The sequence below is a fragment of the Lissotriton vulgaris genome, chromosome 6, assembly GCF_964263255.1.
Source record: "Lissotriton vulgaris chromosome 6, aLisVul1.2, whole genome shotgun sequence".
NCBI classification, from domain to species: Eukaryota; Metazoa; Chordata; class Amphibia; order Caudata; family Salamandridae; genus Lissotriton; species Lissotriton vulgaris.
This window is the reverse complement of record NC_141694.1, coordinates 1,638,742,657-1,638,765,829: the sequence shown is the minus strand read 5'-3', so window position 1 is coordinate 1,638,765,829 and position 23,173 is coordinate 1,638,742,657.

The following is a 23,173-nucleotide window of genomic DNA, read 5'->3' as shown; positions in this document are numbered from 1 at the left end:
ACCTAGACAGAATGGTGGCTTGGACTATCAGCTGGCGGGTGGGTGGGTCGACGAAACCCAGCATTGGTCTCAGAGCCCTGAGGAGACCAAAGCAAGTGCCAGTGATCTTCTTGGAATGCTCCTGAAACCCAAGATTCGAGTCGAACCACACCCCTAAGTTTTTTACAGCCGACTTAGGAGTTGGGGCACTGCCCAGAGATGATGGCCACCACTGCTTACTCCAGAGCCCCTTGTCTTTGCCCGCCAGCAGCACTTATGACTTGCTGACATTGAGTTGCAGACAGTTGGTGGTCATCCAGTGTGCAACTGCTGCAAGGCCAGCCTGGAAATGAGCGGCACCCCGAGTATAGTCTTTAGAGAGGGCCACCACCAACTGCGTATCATCGGCGTACAAGATCATGGTCAGGCCAGAGTCCCTTGCCGCCGCTGCCAGCGGTTGGACATACAGGTTCAACAGGACAGGGCTTAAAGCCGAGCCCTGAGGAACTCCCTGCTTGATGGCATGAGTATGAGAGAGGAAAAGAGGGGCCGAGACCTGAAATGACCTGTCAGAAAGAAACGAGCGGAACCACTCCAGGGCTGAGCCGACCACCCCCACCTCCTCCAGGCAGCGCAGGAGGATCATGCGAGAGACCGTGTCGAACGCAGCACTGAGGTCGAGCAGGATGAGGGCAGCAGTTTGCCCCTCATCCAAGATGGTCTGTAGGTGTTCAGTCACAGCTACAAGCGCGGTCTCGGTGCTATGACCCGGACGAAACCATTCTGGGGCAATCTAAAGCGCCAATGTTGCTCAGATGGACCCACAGAATGTTATTAGTGTGGGCCTCCGCAATTTTAGCTACCCAGGGCAGGAGGGATATGGGACAAAAGTTTTCTGGTTTAGTTGGATCTATTGCAGGTTTTTTCAGCAAGGGAACCACCCTAGCTTGTTTCCATGGAGGGGGCACTGTTGCCGTAGTGAAAGATGCATTTATGATCTGGCATAATGGAGTCTGTAGAACAGGTAGCGCATCTTTAAATTGGGCAGGCCTCATGGGATCAACAGGGGAACATGATTTAATCCTCTTACTTAAAATAAGGAATTTGTCATGGGAGATAGGAGGGATAGCAGCCAGGGTAATGATAGGCCGAAGAACAATAGTGGTAGCAAATCAGTCTTGACCCTACTCACTATGGGAATGTGCTGTCAAACCAATCATCAATGAAGTGACATTTTCCACAGAAAGGGCTGTGTGTACTCAGTGCTGTACAGCACAAGGAACGTCTGGACGTGAGCTTTGGAGGCCATGTGCACAGACGCCACGCTCAGAAGGCTTTTGTTTATATTTAAAGCACCGAATAGCAGCTGGCCGTCCGCACTGACCCCGAGGGGACCTGCAGGAATGTGGAACTGCATCCCACAGCCATCGCCATGGCAGCATCGAGGCCGCACTAAAGATCAGGGAGGAGAGGCCAATCCCTGTGAAGGCGCTGTATCCATTGTCCAGAAATCGCTGCTGCCCGAAGATTAAAGAGCACGCGCCACACCATGAAACCTAAAATAGTAGGCTGCCTGCCCCAGCCCAGCAACCGGTGCATCGGGCACATCGCTCGCCCTGTAGCTAGGCAGACCGACCGGATCGCCCCTGGTGGACCTCTTCATTCAGGCTCAAGATGGCTGATGTAAAAGTGTGCATTCCCCACGTACAGGAGAGTCCTGTGATGCAAAGAAAATATTACTGGCTCTGCTCCTATGGAGAGGACGCCCACATATACATTGAAAACGACGGATCTAGGTCTTCTGACTACCAACCACCTGCGCAACTGAAATCCAGAACTGGATAAAAACACAAAAAACATTAAGTTAAATCTACCGAAAAACCGTTCCTTGTTCGATTTGCAAAAGTAACTGTTCAACCAAATGACTGGAGACAACCTCCAAAGAATGAAGGAAAAGAGCAAAACACCTGAAAGTATCTTCAAAATGCCCTGGTGTTATTTTAGACTCAAAGCTCAACACGGAATCCCGCATCAAAGCAATAGCAAAGGTGGAAAGCTTGACTCCTTTCCAACCAGAGCTGATCTGAATATGTCCATTCAGGCCAAAGTGATTTCTGGAACAGAATACGATAAGCTTCACTCAAAACGACCTCCCCCCTAGAGACTTGCCCTGTTGCTCGCTTGTCTCCAGAAGAAGACAATTATATCAGATCACCCCAGTCCCATGACTGGACTCACTGCCTCTGGAGGCTTGAAATAGGTTCAAGCTGGCTAGTACCACTTACAAGGAAGGCGAGATCAGAATAGTGCAGAATATCCTGAGAACAAACTAATCCTAGACGAAAGAAGCAAAGACTAAGCTACGAAGGTTTTCCTACGCCTTGACCAATTCAAAACTCCGAGCAGCGACTTGCATGGCCACCACCTTCACTATGCTCAAGAACAGCCTCAACCCTCATCCCTGCCTACCCTGCTGACTTATAGCTCTTTTGAACAGCAGGCTTATCCATTTTGGCCGAACTGGATTTATTTGACTATCAACACTTAAAAGTTGATTAATCCCTTCTTGCGTTTCGAGCTCCTTTTTAAGGAATTAGTTTATATTAAGACCTGTTATGCGCATTTTTCTCCAATATTTAAAGCACTCTAGCAGCCTTACATAGGGTCAAGACCATAGTATATAAAAACTAAATAAAACAAGCATTTGTAAGGCAATAGGTTTGAGCTATTGGCATTGTAAATGACTGCCTTTTATTTATGTGTTTTGAAAACCTGCAAGCGGTGTGTAAACACCCACTTTGTACTTATAGTCGTTGCTTATGAGAAGCAAGGCTGGCAGTAACTGCGACTCTTTTACTGCCAGCTATTAGTACAAAGTGAGTGTTTACGGACCGCTTACAGGTTTTCAAAAGACATAAATGAAAGGCATTGTCATTTACAATGACAATAGCTCAAACTCTCACAAAGGCAAGACCTATTGCATTGCATTGCAAATGCTTGTTCTACCTGGAGATCTGGAAGACGATGGATCTTCTGGAGCATTTTTCTCTACTTTCTTATCATGAACCTCAATCTCTTGAACTGCTTCTACTTCAGGAGGAGCTACTACTGTGGTTGTGGGTGTTGTTCTTGTTGTTATCCACTTTTCTGAGTTGTCTGCAACGATTGTGTACTACTTTGCGAAAGAGATCAGTCAATTTCAATATTACTGCTCATCGGAGTTGCAACTGATTGACGCTCTGCCTCTGTGACAGACATGGGCTTAGGCCCAGATTGGGGTGGGTCCACTGATTTGGGGGTGCTGCTCCCAGCTTGCTCCCCAGAGGCCGATGTGGCAGACACAGTTTTTTGTTTTCAAAAAAACATCTGGGGTGACATACCAGTAGTGGGGGTGGTAAGCTCCTTCTTCTCACTTTCCACTTTCTTGGTAGCAGTTTTAGCACCTTTCTTTGGGGCCATGTTGAAGCTGTCAGTTGGCACTGGCACTTAGCTTCACAAGTTGAAGAGATGTGTGGGTCACTCATGTGTCATACCATGCACAAGCCTTCTTACTGACTGTACTATGGGTGATGTTTCCTCTTGTCTTGTGCAATTAAAAGAATAGAAGCAAGAGGGACATCAGTGAAACATGGAGTGTTGCTGTTCAATAAGCAGTACAGACAGACACAATATCATTTAGTGTAGTCACTAGTTACTCCCTATTATAAATAACAATACTGTGTACATCTATTCGTAAAACGCAAACCCACACCAACATAAACTTTCATGGTTACTGCCTGTACACTCAGGTGGGAGAAGAGAGAGCAAACAGCAACAACATACAGATGAAACATTTTGCTTTATTTGTGTCACGTGACATCACTCACATGTAGTGTGGCTCACTGGTTAGAGGCGGCAGAGGCGGCAGACCCGAGAGCAGAGCATGGCCCGGGACCAGGGTTCGATTCCCGGCGCGGCAGGTTTCTGGACCAGGGTCAGCGGACTCGATAATTCTCTCGCCTCGGTGCCCACTCTGATCAGCGATCACACTCGGCAACTCTGGGCACTAGCTTGCCTCATCTTCACTAACGGCCCCACCAGGCCACCGGGGATGCCTGGCCTCACCCTGGAGATACCCATTAAGGGACCATCTCTCAGGGAAGCCAGGAAGGGTTTCGCAGCGGTCGAAGCGCCTTGGGACCCTCCGGGTAAGTAGTGCGCTATATAAATGCCTATACATACATTTATACATTTACATGTGATGTGGCACTCAGGGAGGTGCATCTGACAAATGACAATGGAAGGAAAAATCCCTAGACAATAAAGGCTGTTGTGCACCCATGGCAGACATGGGGTTGACTGATGCCAGATGTAATGAAAAATGGTATATAAAAAAAACATTTTTATTTGATACTTTTTTTAATTGAAAAAATAAAATATATAATTTACCAATTAATAAAAGAAATGGAAATATTATAAAAAATAAAATAAAACATAAGTTAAGTTATCCTCAAAGATATATTAATAAGTTATACAACTGCTATCTCATTGCTCAACCATCCATGCAGCCTATGGCACAGGGATGAATTTGGCTGGATGCACAAAATGGCTGCTAGCCAGTGCCTCATTGCCATCAACAATAACACTGAGCAAGAAGATATTCATTGGGAACAAAGAGAAAACATACAGACCTATAGGGTAAGCACACTGGCTGCCTAGCCTACACCACAAATAGCCAGGCACCGACCACATGAACACAACAAGAGAACACATGCAGGCCTATGGTGAAAACACACTGGCTGGCTAGTGGTAAGCACAAAATGGCAACCAGCCACATGGTCATGGTCACAACAATAACAACAACCAGCAACAAGGCATGACCACAAGAAAGAAGACATGCAGGCCTATGGCAAAAGCACACTGGCTGGCTACACAAAATGGCCACCAGCCACATGGTCACAACAAGAAGCAGGAGACTTAGAACAAAGAACACAGACTGGCCTATGGCAAAAGCACACTGCTGCCTACACAAAATGACTACAAGCCACATGGTCACAACAACAACAACCAGCAAGAAGGCATGGCCACAACAAAGAAGACATGCAGGTCTGTGCCAAAAGCATACTGGCTTGATAAACAAAATGGTCACCACCAGTAACATGGTCACAGACTCACAATAAGAAGCAGGAGGCCTAGAAAACAAAGAACACATGCAGGCCTATGGCAAAAGCACACTGGCTGCCTACACAAAATGTCCACCAGCCACATGGTGACAACAAGAAGCAGGAGGCCTAGAACAAAGAACACAGACGGGTCTATGGCAAAAGCACACTGGCTGCCTACACACAATGGCTGCAAGCCACATGGTCACAACAACAACAACCAGCAAGAAGGCATTGCCACAACAAAGAAGACATGCAGGCCTGTGGCAAAAGCACACAGGCTTGTTAAGCAAAATGGTCACCAGCTACATGGTCACAGACTCACAATAAGAAGCAGGAGGCCTAGAACAAAGAATGCATGCAGGCCTATGGCAACAGCACACTTGCTGCCTGCACAAAATGGCCACCAGTGACATGGTCACAACAAGAAGCAGGAGGTCTAAAACAAAGAACGCATGCAGCCATAGTACACTGGCTGCCTACACAAAATAAATGTCAGCCACATGGTCACCCATGAGTCCCAACAAGAGGCAGGAGACCTGTAAAATAAAGAACATATGCTGGCCTAGGCACAGTCCGCTGACTATACAAAAAGGCCCCCAGACAGAGGAAACATGGCATCTGGAACAAAGATAAACGGTGGCCTATGGCAAACCCACACACACACTGGCCAGGCGAAGGAGACATGGTAAAACAGTGAAAACATCACACATCTTTCAAAGGTATTACTCCACCAAGTCCTATATACAGTTTGCATTAAATGAAATTAAATACCACAAAAAATAAATGTTGTATTTCAATCCAAATCCATCCATGGCCGAAATGCTGCAGACACCACAGAAACTGTTGTTTCATATACCAATGAATAGCACCGTCCCTACTGGCTGGAAAGCCAATTGGCAGGCTGGGCCACAAAGTAAATTAAATAAATATTGTAAATGTATTAAAAATGGAGAAAATGTAGTAAACTGTGAAAGAATTTTCCTTTACAAAAAAAAAAAAAAATTCAAAGATATCATTGATCATCACTAGGCCCCTACTGAAACAAAAGGCCACCCACCACAATACATTAAAACATCAATAAATCCGAATGCATGGCACCTATCAACATCAGGTTTTCAACTTACTTGTGAAATCTGAAATACAAAATGTCCTTAAATCCAATAGGATATGCAGTAGACACAAAGAGTGATCCTTCCAGCTCTAAATCCAAATGAAAAGTGACCAGGTGATGGACAAAGCACTGGGAGGAAGTTGGAGAATCTGGGGCACTTCCTTACAGTTGAAAATAAAGTTTAAAAATTCAAAAAAGTCTCCTCTCTCAAAAAAAAACACTACCAAGTATCAATTTAGGAGGATGTTAACTCCAAATCGTCAGTTCAGTAAGATTTGTATGCTTCTCGAGGAGCGAATCTTCCCCAGATTGCAGCCACTGTAGATTCTGTGCGTTTGGGCTCATGTACAGCAGAAAACATCTGCCTTAAGATGTTGACACACCCAAATGACTTGTTGGGGACTGAAAAATCTTGCGGGAGTGTGCAGCCAGCTAGAAAATCTTGAGGCGCCAGTTAACTGCCCTGAAACTCTCTTGAGCGATCGCGAGCACCCGGCAAGTCACTCCCACATGCGTGAAATGACATTTTGAGTGCTTGGACCAAAAAAATCCTTTCCTCCATTGCGGAGTGGAGAGTTTCACAATAACTCCGCAGAACACAGAATTGCGAATTCTTCAAACTCCACGAATGGAGCAGACTTTTAGACCCAGGATTAGTGAAATTTTTAAATGCCATTTAAAAAAAAATATTTCATACTCAAACTATTTTCAACTGACAATTAATTTGTATGTAATTTTTTTAATATGATCAATATTTTTTTAACCAAATGGTTTTTAAAATTAACCTTGTTCAAGTTTGTATTTTTCATTGGAATTGGAAATACGATTGGGATTGTGTTTTAGTGTTAGAAATATATTTCACATATTTTATATTTATTAATTCTTAATTTTTTTTCAGTATGAGTTGGTTACAGTTACAGTTTTCCAAACAATACAGAACTCAGCTGCAAGACTCACACTCAACCTCCCCAGAAGGACCCACATCACACCTCATCTCAAGAAACGACACTGGCTCCTGATACAGAAGAGATACCAGTTCAAGATGCTGACCCACATCTACAAGGCCCTGCACAACAGAGAACCACCTTACATCAATAAACATTTAACCTTCCACCAACCATCCAGACAATTCCATTCAGCCTCACTCTTCATTGTAGACACCCATAGATCTGTAGAGTCAACAGTGGAGGACGCTCCTTCTTGCATCTGACAGTCAAGTCTTGGAACAACCTCCCCCTGCACCTCAGAACCACACCGTCACTCTAACAATTCGGAAGAGATCGAAAGGCCTGGTTGTTTGAATAAACAACCTCCTCACAGCAGTGAACAGAACCAGTCCCTTTAGATCCTTACAGGGGATTTGCCATGCTCTATCAATGACTGATTGATTGATATATAGAGGGCCCCTTTAGTTTCCAGTCTGTCGCGGTTCCCTGCTGCTGCTCAAATTTTAGGGTAAAACTTATTTTAATGTATTTATTTTTTGGTGTTTTTGGTGTTGGGGGGATCTGGGTAGCTGTTTTTATTCTGGTGAATTGCATTTTTTTTTTGTTTTTGTTTATTCTTTTTGGGTAACACTGTGTAATACAGCGGCTCTTACTATAGTTTGTGGAATCTGAGTAATAATAATAGCCATTTGTAGTTATGTTGATAATTTTGCCATGTAATGTTTTTGGGCTTGTAATTGTTTTGGGTGTGTGCTTTGTGAGGGTGGGTACGTACTTTTTATAGAAGATTTTTCATATTATCGAAGTAGAAGACGTTTCATAATTTTGGATGTGATTTTTATGTAAAAGAATATTTTGGTTATTGGTTTAACCAATATTATTTTTATATTTTCTGACGTTTTTTGGGTAATCCTCGAGCAGTTATTTATTACATTTATTTGAGTTTTTTATGATATTCTATGATTATGGACTATTGATGTGGATTTATATTTAGACCGTTAATTTCGGCTTTTGGGGGAGTTTATTTTTGCAAGTGTTTGAGGATTTATTTTTTACTGCCTCATGGTGAATCATGGACATCAGCTATGAACATGGAAATATCATTTCTCTTCATATTTTGGGTGTGTAATGTTATTGCTGCTATATTTATTTATTTGCTTGTAATATAAAATGTAATGTATTATTTTGTTTGCATGTCATGTGACAATATTACTGCACTGTGTTTTAATATGATGTTGTATTATGTTTTGAGATATATTTTGTAATAATTTTTATGTTATAATATTTTATTTATTAGCCTAATTCTTTATTATTTTATTCTTATTTATGTTGTAGACTGATGAATACAGGTATTGTTTGTAAAAAGTATGTTAAAATGATTTTGTTACACAGTAGGTTCTTTGGGTTGAGTACTATTGTTAGTGAGATATTTAGCTTGGTTAGAGTATCGTTTTAGCTATCATCTTGAGGTAGGGTTGTACTTTAAATTGTAACATTTTGTACGTCTCTTTGGTCTGTTTAGATATTTTTAGTTTGATCTGGTTAACTGTTCTATTATTAGTTGTTAGTAGCTTTGTTCTTTTTGGAGGATTTCTAGGAATTTGTATAGACTAGTGTGGCTTCGGCCTAATGAATGCCACTTGAAAGGTGGTGTGACATGTGCCAATCTTCCATGTGTTTTTTTTTAATTGCTGGTCTATTGCACTGCCATCATGGGATATGGAATGTGGGTTGGCATCTGTGCGCTAATAAGGGGCAAACTTGTCATAGGTTGCCTCTGTTCCAATTCGGGGAGGACCTAGCCTGGCAGTTTGGGCTGAACTGTTCCTATTGGAGCAGGTTTATACTGATTTGCATATGGGTGAATCCAAACTTAGGTGGCATGGTATGGAAAATAACAATAGACTGTGATGTGGCCCCAAGTAATTACCAGTGGCTGAGATTAATTGAGGTATTCCAACCATCACTTTTGTTTATACATCAGTGCAACACCCTAAGTGGGGTGAGTATATAAGGAAGTGGGTCCCACGCACACTCTGCACTGAATCCAAGCTATACCAAACTGATGAGCCATAATAAGAACAAAACTGATCTTAGGTTGCTACTGTCCGAGTTCAGAAAGGACCTAAAAAAGCAAAGGGAGGACGCGGCATATAACGTAATTATGAGTAATTTTGCGTTGTTTTGTGGTAATTTTGCATAATTACACTACATGAAAATATACAAGTTATGCCCACCCCCTAAAAGTGACTTTGTAGTTAGGTAAGGTACAATATATATATCTTACATTAAAACAACATAAAAGCCATTGAAAAAAGGTTACAGTCGTGATGTAATAGAAAGGTGTTGTAATAATACAAAAACTAACATTCAAAGACCAAAAACACTGAAAGTCACCTGTTATAATTTACTGAGGGAACTATAACATGTATCCTGTCATGCACTGCTTATGGCCTCTCATATTACTTCATTCATGACATCATTGAGGACATCAATGATCAAAATACTGATGATAAATTCAAATCTACTGCTCTTCAAGTATAAACAGTGTAGTACTGGAGTCAAGTCTCATTCAAGTCGGCAAAAGTTAAAGGGAGCACACTTCAGCTGCTAGTAAAGTTTTAACTGCAAGCAGTATTTAATTTAAACAAGGTAGAGACTGTGCACAACTAGTGCCAGCTGCATACATATGTTTCCAATAAGTTGTGCATTAATTAAAAGGCCTGTTATAAACCATATGGGAGACAAACTGAAGATTTTCTTACAATCCAGTATTCGCCTGTGCATTTATTTGTACATTCTGACAATAAAAAGTTGTCATGTAGTGCTGCACACAAAATCTTTATAAACTAGAGATTTCCAAAGTTCAGATACTTATTTCCAAAGGTTCAGAGAAAAATATTACATTTTTGTAGAATCTTTGGGTAACTCACTTGCAGAGAAGATATGATTGCAAGAAATGTTAAAATGGTGCACACCATTTTGCTCAGTTCAAGAAGATGTGCATAGTATATTCATTGTACTTTTACATACTATGGAAGTTTGTCTATAAGGCCCGGACATCCATGTTATATAATTGATTAATTTGTAGAAGTGAATCCATTCTCTCAATTTTTTTAGTCTGATGACTTTTTTATTATTAAGATAAATAATAATCAAACATTGTTTTTGAATGGTATTCAAGATTCAAAAAGCTCACAAAACCAGTAAAAAAGAGAATTATATCTACTTAATGTGGATGATTTCTCAGATAAGCTTCCTATTCAGCATGTTCTGCTTGTTGCCAAAGGATTTGCCCATTAGTACTACAGATGTTATGGAAAAATGGGTCTATGTATATCTTGCTGAATAACTTCCAGTATGAGAAGCTTGTAAGAAACTGTCATATCCAATGGATGATGTCATCAGTAATGTGATCAGAGATGTCATCAATTTGGTTATTTGAAATATTATCAGTGATGCCATTTAACGTCATGAGTGATGTAATATGTGAGGTCACAAGCAGCGCAGCGCACTTAAAATCTACATTGTGCAAAAACAGGAATTCACAGAAATAGAAAATGTGGAAAGTGCATTTACAAACATAGGAAACCTGCAAGCATGATGTATTTCTATTTTATGTATTTTATCTAATTATAAAGATTTATATAGCGTGAACTTGACCCAAGAGGGTATCAGAGCGCTTTACATTTAGGATCGTTGCTTTACAAGTTACATCAGATACAAGAGCATACACATAAACAATGTTTCAATAATTCGTTAGAGGGAGGGGAGGAAGGAGTAATAGCGGGGAGACGAGGAGGAACAATGCCCAATGTCCGGCCGGGTAGGTGACGGTCAAGGGGGAAACCAGGGCCAATCTCCTCATTAGCTGTCAAGCAGCTCCACCGGTTCTCAGCCATGTTGCTCAGGTCTCCGCGTTCAGGAAAAAACAGCTTTTAGTTTTTTTGATTTGCGAAAGTTATACAGCGCTATCTAAACCCAGAGGTATCAGAGAGTATAACTAGGGGAACGTTGCATTAGAAGGTACATCAAAAGGATTATAGAGCGCTGGCTAGACCCGTAGGTATCAGAACGCTATAACAGAGTAACATTGCGTTACAAATTACATCACTTACAATAGCATAGTAAGGTACAGTAAACAAACAACGAGGTTGAGGGAATTTATTGGAAAGGAGGGGAGGAAGGAGCCATAGTAGGGAGATGAGGAAGAACTGTGTCCAATGTCCGGAGAGACAAAGAGAGAGGGAAAGGGGAGAGGTGGAGTGAGAAGGGAGAGGATGAGGGGGAAGACGGAAAAGAAATAAAGGGAAAGTCAGCCCAAAGACCGAGTGGGTAGGAGACGGCCAGGGAGATAATCAAAAGCCAGTCTCCTCTATAGCTCTCTAGGAGGCTCCAACGGGCATCAGTCCGAAAACTGGAAAGAAAGACGACGAGGAGAAAGCAGAGTGCCAGAAATATGATGAGGGGGGAGGGGAGACAGGGAGAAGGGGAGAAACTGTGCCCAAGGTCCGGCTGGGCAGGTGATGGTCAGGGGATGAACCAAGGCCAATCTCCTCATTAGCTGAGCGGAGCAGCTCCACTGTACGTCGGACAAAATGCTCGGACTCCGCTGTCAGGGTAGAGATCATGTGTACTAGAGGCGAGACAAGAAGAGGGGGAAGGAGGAGAGGGGGAGTGAGAAGGGAGTGGACGAGGGGGAAGATGGAATAAGAGATAAAGGGAAAGTCTGCCCAAAGACCGGAAGGGTAGGTGACGGCCAGGGAGGAAAATCCAAAGTTAGTCTTCCCTATAGCTATCTACGAAGCTCCAACGGGCATCGGTCAGAAAGATGGAAAGAAATGAGACAAGGAAAATGGCAGAACTTTAGAAATACGCAGGAGGGAGGGCAAAGACAGGGAGAAGGGGAGAATCTATGGCCAGTGTCCTGCTGGGCAGGTGACGGTCAGAGAATGAACCAAGGCCAATCTCCTCAATTAGCTGAACAGAGCAGCTCCACCGGGCATCAGACAAAATGCTCGAACTTCGCTGTCCGGGTAGGGGTCAGGTAGACTCTGGGGATTGACAGTATAGTGCGGGGTGGGGGGGGGGGGGGGGGGAGCCATGGTCCGAGAGAATTCCAGACGTCTTCTTGAGGTCAGGCACAGTCCTGGCAGGGTTTTGTAAGTAAAAGTAAAAGATCAGCAAGGTGGTAAAAAAGGAACCACTGTTGGCCATGTTGGGGTCTGGCATCCCGGGGCCCCGTTTCCACACCGTGAGTGTGCTGAGAATGACAGAGGATAACAAGGAAGGAAGGGCCAGACTCCCAATAGTTCTTAAAAAGGACATAAGATCAGTGGTCACATCACGTTTTCCCACATTGTAATAATATACTCTGACAGCTGGTAGAGCGCCTGCAAACTGATGTCATTCGCTTGTCGAGCTCCTAGGTTTGGGACTCTGGGTCCATCAGTCTCGTACCGATGGAGTCCACGTCTTGCTGTAGAGAGGCCATTTTTTGAGAGAGATTAGTTTTTGATAGAGCCATGGAGGCCTGCATGACTCCTTTAAGTTCAGCGCGGCGTTCTGCTTTAAAGTCCTTCAAAGAGCTGAGTAGGTCTTTCTTGGTCAGGGCCATGATTGGATCGGGGATTTCTTTCTCCTGGCCTTGCCTCTTATCCGCAGGTGTAAAGTAGCTAGAAACCTCAGAGGTCACCTTCTTAGGTGGCATGGATGCGGTCTCTATTAGGAACCGGGGCTGCCTCAGACTCCCAAGCTTCTCACTCTCTAAAACGCCCCTGTGGCCCAATAAACAATGCTGGCTCCCACAGCCCTAAAAGGGGAGAGAATGCTTAGGAGGAAGACCAAACTGTGGTGGCCATTTTAGGGTCAGGCACTCCCTATTTATTGGTGGTGCCCAGTTGGAGGCAAGCTATTCCCCAATCTTCATATCTTTAAGCTTCTGTGCTTGCGCTGGGTGCCCAGTGTTGTGGGCTTGAAAACACAGCTTTGAGGGCCTGAGTCCGCCATTTTGGAGTCAGGCAATAATAAAGGAGGGCTCCCCACTACCTTGCTGCTGCCTCACGGGCCCCCCATGTCCACCCGCTGTCTCCCACGGGTGATTTGGACCGGTTAGTTGAGGTAGGAGCCCTTGCCTACCTCCAGTGAATCAGGAGCCTCTCATTAGCACCGGATAAATGCCAGACGCTCTGCCGCTGCTTTTAGTGCCGAGCCTCCTGTCGGTAAGTGGAGCTGCGGGCGTCTACTTATCTGCTTAATCTCAGCAGATTGAGGCCGAGGCACGGGGAGTCTGGCAGCAAAGCTGTGCCCGCGACGCTGTCCTCACTTCAGACCCGCAGCTCTGGATCAGTATATGAAGCCACGCGCGCCATCTTGACCCTTGCCTCACGTCTCCGCGAGTCGCGCTCAGCTGCAGCCACGGCTGGTGTACATTCATAAATAGCAAATGTGGGAAGTAATTTTTGCATTTCTAAGCAGGCATCCTAAAGATGGTAAATACACACAAACTCGTCGTCTGGCGATATTTAAGTATCATTGCAGAAGGCTATCTAGCCAACCAGGAAATACATCCACATTTGCTTTCTGTAAAAGACCGAAGCATCCAAAATATTTAGTGGAGGTGTATGGTGAGGGGTTATTCAACAGGGAAAACATTCCTGTGGACAAAGAAAAACTGAAGTGCATTTTGCTTCATTATTTATTTATACAGAATGTTCCATATTGTGCATGCATGCACATGTTCAACTGTGGTAGATTTCCAGAGGGACATTCGGGCGTCTCAGGTAAGGCTCAAATAAGGTTCACTTTTCATTGCATTCGGATTTCTGATTGGATCTAGATTGCAGTTAGTATGTATACTTTAGATCGTATTTCTGAGAAGCGCCTTTTAAAAGTATTGCCGTTTTAGCCATGTTTCCAAAGAGAAATGTGAATACCACCACAAACAATTCAAGACAAAATTATTTCAGTTTCCAAAACTAAGCAAAAATGCGATTGTATAAAAATGGATAACTTCTCTCAGAAGTCTAACACCTCGCAGAGGATTTTTTGAGTGGCCTGAAACTTATCTAACACAAAATCCAAATTTGATCAGCTTTTAGGGCAACTTTTAAGGACTTTTGTTATCTAATTACAGAGGCAGAACTTTAAGGAATCATGTAAAGGCTGAAAAGCCCTGAGGTGCCATGATTCTCTGGGCACCTTGCTCTGTGACAGCGCTAACAATGGAGTGTGGGAATGCTTTGCCTCACACTGTGAGAACTGAAATACTGTAGGCAGTCTATTATTAACAAGCACTGTGATTAACATACTGCAGCAAAGTATGGTAATGCAGGCTTTATCCAGAGGAAAGGTCACTGCAGTTTACCCTTTGAAAAGAAACTGGGCATAATAGAGTGAGGGAAGCGCTTTAGACATATGATGACATTTCCTGAGACAGTTTGCAACTATTTTTTACAATGCTGTGTCCATGTCAATGTCATTGCAAGTGTTTGGTGTAAGAAATGCATATGTCAATAAAGAAGTGCTAATAATCCCTTATGCATTTAATGAAATATTTTGCAATGTCTCACGGAACGAATCCCCCCATGACACAAATGAATAAGTAGATTGAAAAATAAAGAACACCCATAATTATACTGCGATGAACATGCGCATCCATTTTTTCTTTTTGTTTTGTATCCTTCATAGTGCATTTTGTTGGCTCAAGGCGCTATTGAGGTCACAGAGGAGAGGCATATTGTGGAGGAAGCCAGTTGCAGTTAATCAAATTCAAAGACGAGGCAGACAAAGCTTGCAGCCAGTTTGGTAACGCAAAAAGTTATTTTGTTATAGAGGCCATCGAGGAATCATTCTGCAAGATAGAAAGGTGAGAATGCAGGAATGTTCCACCGTGATTTCTTTTGCATAGTATCAATAAAGTTGTGTTCAAAAGCCTTTTTTTTCAGGAAGGAAGGGTGATTTAAGTATAAATTCTAAAACCAGAAACAAACGTGTTATATATGGTTTGGCTACAGATGAAACAGATAATCATGTACAGAGTCAGTTGAATGTTGGATACCTGAGCCTAGAATTTTAATTCCTGACACTGGGTCTAATATAGGCACGGATAAAGCATTACCCAGCCCTGGGATAGCTGAGGGATGCATAAAAATTCTGTCCTGGAATGTGGCCGGGTTAAAAAATAAATTGGCCCTTCCTGAGTGGGGTTCATTTATGGTAATGCACGACATTTGCCTGATGCAGGAAACATGGGCATTGGAGGAGAGTCTAATGCCTGGTTTTGCTACTTTTGACATCCTGGCAACAACTGGGGGTAGGGGGAGACCATCGGGTGGGCTCACAATATGGGTGGGCACGCATTTGGGCGCCCAGGCTGCACAAATACCAACTAATTCCCCAGACGTTCAGTGTGTACTCCTAACCCCTCAAAGCACGCAGCAGGTGGCCATATTATATATTTATTCAAGGCCAGTTAAGAGTGGGCGGGAATCTGACGCAATTGATGCATTGAAGACCCCTCAATCGTCTTAGTGCTTGGAGGAGATTTTAATTGTCAGTTGAGCCCCTTGTGAGCCCAGAACGGGGTGAACAGGATGATGAAGACCAATTCTGGCACGTTCCTGACCCACAGATCCCTTCTGCCAGGGCATGGACTCCATTGGTTCTGCAAATAAAATCACTCTCCCTGACAACGTCTTTGCGGGCGTGTAATGGGAGGTTGGAGCCTGACAGACCGGGGTCAGTTACGTTCAATAGACTAGACCATACTTCCATCATTGACTAAATAATGATGGAGGTTAGACATTGGGACAGGCTGCTGGAATTTAGGGTTCACCCGAGACAAGATAGCGACCATAATGCTCTTGTTTTAACACTGAAACCTGGGAGTTTTGGGCTGACAAATCCGGAGCCTGAATTAACCAGTGCAATCCTGCCTCTCATAATAGCTAATAATAGGCGAAGGGTAAAATGGCCACATCTTCAGGATTCCCCCACTAAACTTGCCGAAATATATAAGATAGCTATACCGTTGATTTCTGATATGGGGGACGTTGGCTCCCAGGGTAGAGCTGTGAACATCCACAAGCAGCTGGTTGCCGAGCTAGCGGATGTGTTTTGTCCCCTGGGTGGAAAAAACCCACTGCGGGCCAGGACACATCCCTGGTACAACTCCTCCTGCAGGAAGGCAAAAAAAGATCTGCTATCTGTAATTAAAATCAAAGATAGAGCAGGTATTAAGAAATTCCGACTGCTCCACAAAAAGGCAATTATTAGGGGAAAGAAGGATTGGGAGGAAAAGATGTGGGCGGAGCTTGGATCCGCACTTAAACGCAAGGATTCTAAGTCATTTTGGGCTATTGTTGGCATGGGTATGAGTAAGGGCGGCCCGGCACTTGCCCCGAATATAGCATCCTCAGTGTGGGAAGCACACTTTGGAGCTCTATACGCTAGTGTTGAGTCAGAGACCATAACCCGCACAAGTCGTAAACTTTTCCACGAGCAAGGATTGCTGGGGTCGACAGACTTGGTTCTGGGAGAAGATGTGGTGCCTCCTCTGTTGGCCGCCCCAGGCTCCCACCATGAGTACCGATTGGTGGGGACTTCGGGCGACCAGCGGCGGCGGGATTCCCTGGATGAGGGGGATGTGTGCCATCTTGAATGGCACAAGGTTATCACACTGAAGGAGGTTGAGTCAGCAATAGGAAGGCTACTTCCCAATATGGCCCTTGGCCTGGACAAATTACCTGGGGATCTATTTCACTCCCAACCTAAAATATGGGCACCATATTTGGTTGTCCTATTTAATGAGATCCTAATGGGGATTCAGCTGCCAGGGACTTGGCTTGGAGCTGAGATCGACCCCATATATAAGAAAGGTTGTCCGCTAAGCCCATCAAACTACAGGCCCATCAGTCTTATAGATACAACACAAAAACTAATGGGCAGGATCATTTTCGACAGGGTCCTGGGGTGGATGGAGGAAAATGAAGTATTGACCACAGTCCAGGCTGGATTTAGGACAGGCATTTTTACTGTGGATCAAATATTCTGTTTGCAGGTCCTTTTTTGGAAAACAGCAAGTGTGGAGGGTGGCAGCCTCTACCTTGTCTTTGTTGACCTGTGGGCTGCTTTCGATCTTGTTACCAGGGAAAAGCTGTGGAAAGTTTTGGAAGACTTGGGTCTCCCGCCCTACCTATTGACTATACTAATTAGATTACACACTGGCAATTATGCCCAAATTAGGTGCGGGAGGCATGGAGATCTCTCAGAATGTTTTCCTGTTCTGAAGGGAGTACGTCAGCGGTGCGTCCTGGCCCCAACGTTATTCTGTCTTTACATCAATGGTCTTGTAGACCATTTAATTGGTGTAACTGACAATGACGCTCCTAGGTTAGCGACTGGGAGAGTGCCCACTCTGATGTTTGCGGATGACACTCTGCTGTTATCCAGAACATCATCGGGCATTCAGCGCATTGTGGATGGCTTTGCAGCGTTTTGTGCTTCGCGGGGATTGGAAATAAACTTGGATAAGACCAAGTTTATGATTTTTAATCCCCCGAAGCAGACACGCCCAAACCCTATTCTCAATGGCATTCCCCTGAAAAGGGTCAGAAACTTTGTCTATCGTGGTATCACCCTGACGGAGAACTTTGACTGGGGCTACCAAATTTCTAAATCAGCTCTCAAGCTATCCCAAGTAACTGGGGGTATGCGCAAAGTCCATAGAATATCAGACCTCAAACCGGCAGCTCCGGGTCTTGAAATATATCGACTTTAAGCCAGAATGGCCACAGTATATGGTGCTGAACTTTGGGGCCATAAAAATGCATCTAACCTCTTGGGGTGGAGCAAAACTTCATGAGGAATTTGGTAGGTTTACCACCAAGCACACCACTTATTCCTCTGCGATTTGATCTAGGGCTGGAGTCAATAGAGGAGCTCATAGATGCACGGCCTATGCTCTATTGGAAGAGGTTATGGTCTGTTCCAGAACTGGCCTCTTACAGAGCGGAATTCCTGGAGGTTTGGGCTTCCCTAAAAGGTAAAAATATCCCATGGTTGCTCCATATTAGGGCTCTTACTACACGGATAGGTCTGCCACAGCTTTGGGAGACCCCTGAGCTGTGTTGCCCGGGGATATCCAAATGGGAACTACAAAACCTGATGAGGCGACAGAATCTACTAGCCCTACACAGATCAGCAACCCTGGGCAGGCTGTCTGCAGAGTTCCTCTTAGTTAAAATGGAATCTCGATTTGAGGAATTCTTAGTTGTAATACAACCACCTCTTGCGAGGAAGTTGTACCTTCAGCTAAGGCATGACAGTCTACCACTCAGGGCATTTACCTTTAAATGGACAAAATCAGATAAGGAAGCCGGTCCGGCATGTAATTATAAACGTGAAGATGTCTCCCATGTCATGTCTTTTTGTCCTGCATATGTAACAATAAGGAAATGTTGTCTGATCCCATTATGCAGGAACCTTGGATTACAATACTTTGTTCAGGATTCCCGGGTCTTAATATATGATATCCACCCCCCCTATTGTTTTCGCTGTATCTCGCTTCCTATTTGGTATGTGGCATAGAAGGGAAAGTTTTGTATAATATATGTGGTCAATTATGAATTGTATATTTCTTGCTTTTGATAACTCTTGCGTTTAATCTAATTTTATCTCTAATATCGACTTGTTCGCTTTTTATTGTTTTAATGTCTTGTGCTTTGTATGTATTTTATCTGCACTTTTATGATCTTTCGACCGAAATAAAGGGGAAACAACCGTTACATCGCAACTTTTACAACGCACTTCTATTACAACGCAACGTTTACAACGCTGGATCCATTACATCGCATGCCTTTACAACACATGACATTACATAGCAGATGCTATTACAACGCATGCCATTACAACGTAAGTATAGGTAAGTATATAATTTTTTTATTTTATTTAATATTATTTAATTAATTTAATTAATATTAATTATAAATAAATATATTAATTTATGTTTTTTTATTATAAATTAAATATATTAATTTAAGTAATTTTAAAAATAAGTATGAGTATAGGAGTATATTTGGGTTTTGGGGTACAGGGGTATTTTTAGGTTTTAGGGCTGGGTTTGGGTTTTGGGGTACAGGAGTATTTTTAGGTTTCAGGGCTGGGTTTGGGTTTTGGGGTACAGGGGTATTTTTAGGTTTCAGGGCTGGGTTTGGGTTTTGGGGTACAGGGGTATTTTTAGGTTTTAGGGCTGGGTTTGGGTTTTGGGGTACAGGGGTATTTTTAGGTTTCAGGGCTGGGTTTGGGTTTTGGGGTACAGGGGTATTTTTAGGTTTTAGGGCTGGGTTTGGGTTTTGGGGTACAGGGGTATTTTTAGGTTTCAGGGCTGGGTTTGGGTTTTGGGGTACAGGGGTATTTTTAGGTTTCAGGGCTGGGTTTGTGTTTTGGGGTACAGGGGTATTTTTAGGTTTTAGGGCTGGGTTTGGGTTATGGGGTACAGGGGTATTTTTAGGTTTCAGGGTTAGGTTTGGGTTTTGGGGTACAGGGGTATTTTTAGGTTTTAGGTCTGGGTTTGGGTTTTGTGGTACAGGGGTATTTTTAGGTTTTAGGGCTGGGTTTGGGTTTTTGGGTACAGGGGTATTTTTAGGTTTCAGGGCTGGGTTTGGGTTTTGGGGTACAGGGGTATTTTTAGGTTTCAGGGCTGGGTTTGGGTTTTGGGGTACTTTCAGGTTTTAGGGCTGGGTTTGGGTTTTGGGGTACAGGGGTATTTTTAGGTTTCAGGGCTGGGTTTGGGTTTTGGGGTACAGGGGTATTTTTAGGTTTTAGGGCTGGGTTTGGGTTTTGGGGTACAGGGGTATTTTTAGGTTTTAGGGCTGGGTTTGGGTTTTGGGGTACAGGGGTATTTTTAGGTTTCAGGGCTGGGTTTGGGTTTTGGGGTACAGGGGTATTTTTAGGTTTTAGGGCTGGGTTTGGGTTTTGGGGTACAGGGGTATTTTTAGGTTTCAGGGCTGGGTTTGGGTTTTGGGGTACAGGGGTATTTTTAGGTTTCAGGGCTGGGTTTGTGTTTTGGGGTACAGGGGTATTTTTAGGTTTTAGGGCTGGGTTTGGGTTATGGGGTACAGGGGTATTTTTAGGTTTCAGGGTTAGGTTTGGGTTTTGGGGTACAGGGGTATTTTTAGGTTTTAGGTCTGGGTTTGGGTTTTGTGGTACAGGGGTATTTTTAGGTTTTAGGGCTGGGTTTGGGTTTTTGGGTACAGGGGTATTTTTAGGTTTCAGGGCTGGGTTTGGGTTTTGGGGTACAGGGGTATTTTTAGGTTTCAGGGCTGGGTTTGGGTTTTGGGGTACTTTCAGGTTTTAGGGCTGGGTTTGGGTTTTGGGGTACAGGGGTATTTTTAGGTTTCAGGGCTGGGTTTGGGTTTTGGGGTACAGGGGTATTTTTAGGTTTTAGGGCTGGGTTTGGGTTTTGGGGTACAGGGGTATTTTTAGGTTTTAGGGCTGGGTTTGGGTTTTGGGGTACAGGGGTATTTTTAGGTTTCAGGGCTGGGTTTGGGTTTTGGGGTACAGGGGTATTTTTAGGGTTCAGTTTAAAAAAAAACGACTTTAAATACATTAAATTAATTACATTAATTAAATTAAATTAAATTAATTAAATTATATTATTTACAATTTTTAAATTAATTAAATTAAATTAAATAAATTAAATTAATTAAAATAAATTAATTACAGTTTTAAAATTAATTAAATTAAATTAATTAAATTAAATTAAATTAATTAAATTATATTAATTAAAATTTTTAATTTATTTAAATTAAATTAATTAAATAAAATTAATTAAAATAAATTAATTACAATTTTAAAATTAATTAAATTAAACTAATTAAATTAAATTAATTAAATTAAATTAATTTCAATTTTTAATTAAATTAATAGAATTAAATGTATTAAATTAAGTTAATTAAAATTTTAAAATTATTTAATTTAAATTAATTAAATTAAATTAATTAAATTAACTTAATTACATTTTTTTAAAAAGATATACTTACCTATACTTACGTTGTAATGGCATGCGTTGTAATAGCATCTGCTATGTAATGACATGCGTTGTAAAGGCATGCATTTTAATGGATTCTGCGTTGTAAAAATCGCGTTGTAATGGAATGCGATGTAAAATTATGCGTTGTAACGCCATACATCCCAATAAAGTTATCAAATGAAAGTTGAATGTTTCATCTATCATTTTGTGCTACGTTTTATTTTTTTGACAAAAAAAATGCAAAGTCACCAACAAAGCACTTTTGTCCACAGGTATCTGCATGCCATCTGCAATTTCCCACTACCCAAAAGTGTTTTCTTAAGTCCAGGATAACTGAATCAACTGAATTTGAACTAGGGGATTCCAAGCACAAGGGGTCCGATTCACAAAGATAAACTGAGACAAAAGTCTAACTTTAAGACCTTAGGTATTCACAACAGGCATTTACGAGTAGTAAAGTTAGACTTTTGTCTAAAACCGACCTGTAACAGAGCGTAATAACCATAAATCAAGCTACTTCTGAGACACAAGCCCTGAAATACATGTTTTAGGTGAGGTTCTGCATGCGTAACACTGCAAAACGTGCCAGTGTTGGTGTAGGTGCAATCTGCACTGAGCAGGACAAACAGAACATTTAAAACCACTTTAAGCAAGCATGTGACAAACATATATGTAACCACATAATATAGATATCAGACAGTGTGTCCAAATGGGTTAACTCACCTAATTTAGGTACCCGTGATGCCTCCTAGAGTGAGATCACAGCTAACTCTAATTAGCATGCTGGGAGATACAATTGGGGATATATTACACAGGGGTCTCGAGCAGGCTCCGATTGGGAGTCCGGTTGAAAAAAAATGCAGGCAGTATTTACAGAGTCGTAGTACGGTGTCCGCAGGGCGTCCAACCTAGACTCTGCTTTCTTGAAAGTAGAGGTGCGAAAGGGACGTCAGCATTAAGTACTACTGCGCTGCAACTAATTGTCTTCAGGTGGAAGCCCCTGCCCAATATGGATTAACTAGACATTACATGGCATCAGTGTGTTCAATCTGGTTTCTTTTTATTTGTAGTTTTTATTTTTGAATTCCAACATATAAAGTGCAGTACAGAAAAGAGCGATACAAAAGGAGATGATGGACGGAGAGTTCGAGCAAATCAAACACTCACCCCCAGTCAACACAGGACAGCATCATAGGCTGGGAAGATGACCGCTGTAAAAAAATTGTGAGGAAACATATACCTCCTAGGGACCAAGCATTCTTTGTCTATGGAGCCAACAGAAGGAGGGGGGCCAGAGAGAGACATAAATGGCCAAGGTAAGCAGGAGGTGTTGGGATGGAGAGAGTGGGAAGGTGGGTGTAGGGGGTATCAGAGAAGACCGGGGTTTACGGTGCCCTTACACCCAATGGCAGCAGCGGGGATAGTAAAGACTGCTACGATGCCGATGATGATGAAAATGTCCATTCCGGGGACCTTGCGCAAGCATCAGGCTCCCTCAGGTGCCCAACCACAGTCCGATCATAGCATGTCCTCAAAGAACGGGGCCCACACCAGAAGAAATACGCCCAGCTTTTCATTGAGCGAATAAATGATCCATTCATAGGATGTAACTGTAAACATTTCCTCCAGCCATTCCCATGTATGGGTATGCACGAGGAGTGCCAGTACCGAAGGATGCACAGCTTAACCGATGTCAAAGCTGTGACCAGGAACCAGCATTCATGCCAAGACAGGGAACCAGCATTGATGCCAAGGCAGCTGGGGCACTGTAGCAAAACCTAGTAAAAGCACAGTGTGGCGGGAGAGTGGGAAGGAAAGAGAAGGAGTGTAGCACCACATGGCCTGGACATCCGCCCAGAGCCATCAAGGGTTAGTACAATCGAGCTGAATGTGTGGAACATTGCAGACAGGGAGGGCACAGTGCCAGCCGCGGTTATGGGAGAGAGGGCCTTATTATTCC